The following is a 6472-nucleotide window of genomic DNA, read 5'->3' as shown; positions in this document are numbered from 1 at the left end:
ATTAAACATGTTCTCAGAATAATTAAGTGAAATTAGAATTGTTAGATCAAGGGGTTTTTATGGCTTTCTGCACACTTTTTGGTTTTTTTTGCTTCTTGAAAGAATTTGCCCTCCATCTTATCCCCTCACGGAAGGTGCAGCAGGATAATCTTTCCTCTGCATCCGTAATAACTCTTAACAATTTTGCCAATATAATACAAATAAAATATTTTACTTTAACTCATATTTTTATTATATCTTTTCAAGAATTTATTGACCTTGCTGTTCCTTTTTTGGTGTGTTTATTAGTGTCTTTCACTCAAAATTTTTTTTTTTTTTTAAGCTGGTCAGGAGTTATTCAAGTTTTATTATCAGTCTAGGCAAGACTAAAAATTCAAAGCAAATTCAATTTTGCTTAAGGGAACATTGTAAAGTAACAATTCTTCATATTACATGCCTCACGTGATCCATTTCAAACCACAGAGAATTACACCTTTATGTGTCACTGTTCCAAGAGACAAACAAATGTGAACAGCTAAAACATTTTAAAAATGCACCAAGCTTATGAAGTCTCAAACAAAACTTGAATTTTCTGTACATACACCTGTCAAATGAAGTTATTTCCTGTGCACCACTCCTCTTGCAAAGTGGTCTTCTGTTCCCTTTCATTTGACCTAGATCAGCTAGGAGACCTACAGAAAGATCGGGATGGCTTGTGATTTCTATCCTGGGACAGTGATCTCTCTTTGCTCGTATATCTAGAAAGGGACCTGCTCCAGCTGCGGGAGAAGCTTCTCCGTCTTGGAGATCTGTGGCGAGGTGGAGGACTCCTCCTCCGGTAATCATCTCGAGGTCAACGACCCCCAAGAAGGAGTCGGCCACGATTTCAACTTCTCTTTTCCCCATTCGACAGGTCCACTCTTACTCGGCAGCCACATAGTGTTCTCCCGTCTAGTTCTCGGACAGCATTGGCTGCATCTTGGGGATCTTCAAATTCAACAAAAGCGAAGTCAGGAGGGTTTCTAGCAACCCACACACTTCGGAGTGGTCCATAATAGCCTACAGCTCATTCCAATTCAGTCTTGTTACCATTGTTTCCAAGATTACCTACATAAACTTTACACTCCAATGGACAGGAATCACGATGCATTTCGAGATCTCGGGTTAGAAACGCAGAGGCTCAAATCCCCTCCCGCGTGGCACCCGCAGATGCTCTTGCACACCCACCGTCCACAAAATGGCCTGGCAGGCGGATTCTTTGCCACTGCGCCACCAGGGAAGCCCAGTGGTGATGTTTAGGAAGGGACTCCTCTCCTTTTAGAAGCACTTCTGTAGATATTTCAGTAATATATCTGGGATCTGTTTATCTTTTCATCCTCATCTTTCTCATCAGAAAGTTGTGGTTTTACTCTTTCAGGTTCTTTTCCTTCTGGTGTCCGTTTGCTAGCTAGATCTTTGGGTTCACTTCTGTGCCTCTTTTCAACTTAGTCTTCTCCTTCATTCATTTCAGCCTGAGCTCCTTCGGGCCTCGCATCTCTGTCTGGCTCCTCCTTAGATTTCTGTTTAGGTGTTAGTCCTTCGGTTTGACTTCTGAGTCTCTTTTTTTCCTGGAGGTTACCAGGCTTTACTTTATCATCTCTTTCTTCTTCCACGTGTGTCCCTGGTCTTACTCTTCCCGGTTCTTCTGCAGGGAGCAGTCCAGCAACTCGCTCTCTGGATGTAACTCTACGTCTCTCTTCCTCCTGGTCTTTTTCGTCTTCATCGACAGAATAATCTGATTTTGCTTTTTCAGGGTCTTCCTCAGGTTTCTGTTTGGCAGGGCCCCTTGTGAAATGAGATGTGATGGTGGTCTGCCTGGTAGTTTGCCTTGTAATCCTGGGGCTACATGAGACTTCAGCTGATTTTGTTTCTCCATCGGACTTGCTTCTCCTGGGCATGCAAAGTTTGGAAACAGGTCTGGGGGACTAGTTTTTCTCTGCTATTTCCACTCTGCGATCCTCACCACTTGTCTGGCTCCCGTTTTCTAGACATCCATTCACTTCCCGAATGAAACCATGAGCTCCGTTCTCAAGGACAAATCTTTATTTAAACGGGATTTGACTTTAGCCCGGTAGCCCTCCTCTGATAATTCTTCTTTATGTAATTTGGTTTCCAAGTCACATAACTGATTCTTTATTTCTGTCTGCAGAAACTCAGGCAAGAGATTCCATTTCTCCTTCACGCATTCCTTTTCTGTTAAACTATCTCTTTCCAAATCTCTGAGCCGGATGGTCGCGATGATTTCGTGAGCGGCATCGTGGGGTTTGTCATAGACCGGCAGCGGCCACGGGTAGACGGCGGGCTCGGCCCCCATGGGCGACTTGAGCCTCAGCTCCAGCTTCTCCGCCATGTCTGCGCGCGTGGCCGCCGCACCAGGCCAGTCGGGCGGTGGGCCGAGGGGCGGGGCCTTTCACTCAATTTTAACCTGGAATATTTGTGATTTTTTTTGGTTTTGCTTTGTGAGCGTTTTCAGAGACAGAAATTTATTGTTTACAATAAATTAAGTAAATGATTTTTCTAGTTAATTGTTTTGATTTTATACTGTTTGTAATTTTTTTGCACACAGAAAACTAATGTTAATTTTTATGTAGTTAAAACAATTAGTGTTTTCCTTAATGGAAAACTATTATTTTCCATTACTTGTCTACTTATGCAGTTATTCCTTAAAAGGCCATATATATATAATATTAATTTTGCTTAATCATAAATACTCTCTTCAATCATCTGGCGTAAGTTCAACTAAATTTTTCCATACACAATGTTGCCATTCTTTTAACTGTTTACTTACTCCTAATATGTACAATCTTGCTGGATACTGAACATCACATTATTATAGCTTTTATTGAAACTATTTATTTATTGAACACTTACATTGAACCAGGTTCAAAATTGCTCTAAATTCAATTAAAAATCTCCATAAACTATGAAGTATGCAGTAAAATTCCATTTCACAAATAAGGAAGCACAGAATCAGATTAAATAATTTAAATAGTTGAAAGAAGTTTTGATATCTAGTGTATTTAACTGTGTTTTGTTAAACACAATTAAATACTGCTTTTTAAAGCTGTTTTAGGAATTTTTAAAAAAATCTATAAATGGATGAATAAATAAGTAAAATAATTCTAATGATGTATGCTATAATTTATTCAGTTAAGTCTTTTTTTTTAGTCTAACACTCTAATTCTTCCCACCAAAAATAAGGAATTGCCTTGAATGCCATACGCCTAAAGTTCCACACTAATTTTTAACATTAACCAAATAAATCTGCCAATAAATTATCAAATAAGAAAGAATGTTCCCCCATTGTGTGATAATTTACCATAAACACAATTATTAAAAGAATATAGTAAAACTTGGAGGGCAGATTTTGCATAGAGCCTATTATTCTATAGTGCATAGTTTGTAAGCAAATAAGATTTGTTAAATCAGCAAGTATGGAAGCATTAATGACTTTATTAATTTACCTAGAATACACCATTCTGAGAAAGCCAAATTCAGTTTTGACCCTTTACTCTCAATGAACATAGGTAATTTTAAGAAATAAAATAAGTCAGTGTTAAATACTAGGATATCATTTGTTTATTGGAGACTGCTGATCCAATTCCTTTCTCCTTTGTATCTGCAAAGCACCATTTCAGTACCTTTTAAAGTTAACGTGATGTAAGCTATCCACATGGCAGGGATATACAATAATGCAAAGCAGATGAATTTCAGCCCCATGGGAATTTGCAGTGAGTGAAAAAGGGTTTTATTATCCATCTAGGCAATTGCACAGATAAATGTCAGAAAAGCTGATAATTTTAAGCTCATAAATAAGAAAAATGTAAGTAAACAACTTTATCCCCAACCTTTTCTAGTGATGAAGCAAATTTTAAATGATTTAATAGATTTGATGCTTCATATCATTTTCTACAACTGGAAAAGATGAACAGTTGTTTAAAAATAATGTTATAGTGGAGAAGAGCAGAGAGAGCTAAATACTTGGTTATGACCACATGCATATTCTTAAATAGAAACCTAAGAATAAGGCAAGAAAACCCTACAAAAGAAGCCTGCATAACACAGGAAGAGATGCCAGTTTATAATCTACTTGTTTTAGAATAGTCAGTTACTGTTACTTTGCTTCTTACCTAATGAATAAAGAGATATGGGAAAGGAATTTTAAGTATAAGGAAGTTTAAAGATATTTGTATGCAATCCTAAAGAGCCGATGTTATTTTTTCAATTATTTTACTGATGAATAAACTAAAGTTCAAAGTCAAACAGCCATTAAATGGCAAAATCTCAGCTCATGTCCATATTTGTTTAATTTAAAAATGTTCTTCCACTTGGCCATAAGAACACTTACAGAAGATTCCATAAAAAATAAAACTATGAATATTTGTTAGCTAAAACATACTCATTTTAATGACATTACAATAAATGTACATAAAATAATATCTATTATAATGTCTAAAAATACATTAAAATAAATGTGAACAATGAATTAGATTTTTTAAAAGCATCAAGTCATTATGGCAACCTTCAAAATTTACAGTCCTGGGCTTCCCTGGTGGCGCAGTGGTTGAGAGTCCACCTGCCGATGCAAGGGATACAGGTTTGTGCCCCGGTCTGGGAAGATCCCACATGCCACGGAGCGGCTGGGCCCGTGGGCCGTGGCCGCTGAGCCTGCGCGTCCGGAGCCTGTGCTCCGCAACGGGAGAGGCCACAGCAGTGAGAGGCCCGCTTACCGCAAAAAAAAAAAAAAAAAAAAAAAAATTTACAGTCCTTTACTTGCATGCAACTATTATTTACTACTGACTACTAAATATAGTTGCACTCCTCCCTAGAGCACTTTATTCTCTACATGCAAATAAACATAAAAACAATGTGTTTCTAACCTAAACATTCTGATAAATACAAAGAAAGCACACGAAGAGCTAAGACTGGTTCTTCATCATTTAACTAAAATTTTGTAACATTTTAAAAACAACAAGCATAAAAATAATAGAGAATGTTCAGAATTAAAATATCATAGTCATCTTTTAGTTTAAAGCTGTGGCTTTATGTTATTCTACATTATATTGTCAGATTCTTATTTTAAAAAGGTCAAAGAAAGAAATACATATATACACATATATATAGTAGTTAGAAGTATGTACTTGTGCATAAATCTAATAGAAACATAATGTGTAGAATGTAAATTGTAATCAAAATGTAACATATTTTTGTCTCCCATATTCCCTTCAAATTTATTTAATTGATAAATCTTTTGCTGTGCCACTGGGAGAAATTTAGGTAGGTCTCATTGACTTTTCTGTTAACTTTTTGGTCATCAAGGGTCCTATATTGATTTTTAGTCTCTGAAAACAAAGATTAAATCAAAAATTAAAAATATCTAGTCCAAGATGTCATTTAACATAAATCTTCACTATAAACTAAGACTTCTTTTCCACCTTGCCAAAAGTTGGCGTTCTCTGACATTTGGAAGAAGTGCTTGGCTTTTTTATCTTCCTGCTCTGCCTACCTCTAAGTATGGCAGAGAGAAGGATAAGGGAAACAAAACATTTTTCACTTGAACTGATCACTGTTTTTTCCTGTTATAAATTAGTACTGGGCCTAGCAAATGTTTAGAATTATCTTTTTCTACTGGGACACTAAAAGTTCTTCTGAGATTCCTGGGGTTTTCTCCCACCTGTGCTTCTTTTGACTCATATATAAGTAGTTCAGAAGGTGGTTTGCAATCCTTCAGAAGCCCCTAGAAAGCCCTTATATACTTCTGGCTTCTTGCTGCTTGAGTCTCTTTGTCCCTGTACGTAAGTGACCCATCAGCCAGGTCCCGAGAAGACTCCACAGTGGCATTGGTCTTCTAGTGCATAGCTCACTTCTGGTTTATAGGAAATATACAACCTCTTCTCCAACAAACTCAGAGTACAGTCTGATTCCAGCCTTAATGCAACTGACCTGGCCCTGAAACCACAGAACTGATTTGCTCTCTTTATCCTCAAGATTTCCTGGATCAGATAATCCCCAAATTACAGTGGTCACACATTAAGTTCTTAAGTGATCCACTTAAAGCACCACCACCTGCTAGGCTTCATGTGGCAAAGCTGGCAACTACCTCTTTGGGTGGAGGAGGAATATAGCTTATAGAAAAACTTCAGGAAATTCACTCTCTTCTACATGATCTAATCCAGGTTTCACATATTCTTGATTTCACTAAGTGGTCTAGGATTCAGGGACCCAGTTCTAGAAACTTTTCTGAGACAAATCCTACTATTTCCCTGACTAATGGGCATTTCTTGAATCTATGAATATCTGTAAAGAGATAAGTGTGTATGCGTAGATAGATAGATAGACAGAGTTGAGATTAGTTAGTAGTTGAGATTTCCTATCTTCTTAAACTCTTCCCCATCTAGAGTCCCCTAGTTTTTTTAGAGTAATTTAAAAAATAATTTTCAAATGAAATATGTGA

General features: G+C 37.2%; 2 pseudogenes; both read right to left on the bottom strand.

Moving 5' to 3' along the window:
• Positions 1 to 586: 586 nt before the first annotated feature.
• On the bottom strand, positions 587 to 1161 carry LOC137229578 (serine/arginine-rich splicing factor 3 pseudogene; annotated as a pseudogene).
• A 158-nt stretch (positions 1162 to 1319) lies between these two features.
• Positions 1320 to 2368, bottom strand: LOC137229577 (DNA (cytosine-5)-methyltransferase 1 pseudogene; annotated as a pseudogene).
• Between the last annotated feature and the right edge of the window lie 4104 nt (positions 2369 to 6472).

This window comes from Pseudorca crassidens, chromosome 8, assembly GCF_039906515.1.
Source record: "Pseudorca crassidens isolate mPseCra1 chromosome 8, mPseCra1.hap1, whole genome shotgun sequence".
Lineage (NCBI taxonomy): Eukaryota > Metazoa > Chordata > Mammalia > Artiodactyla > Delphinidae > Pseudorca > Pseudorca crassidens.
Note: the sequence above shows the minus strand (reverse complement) of the source record. Positions and strands in the feature narration are given on the sequence as shown.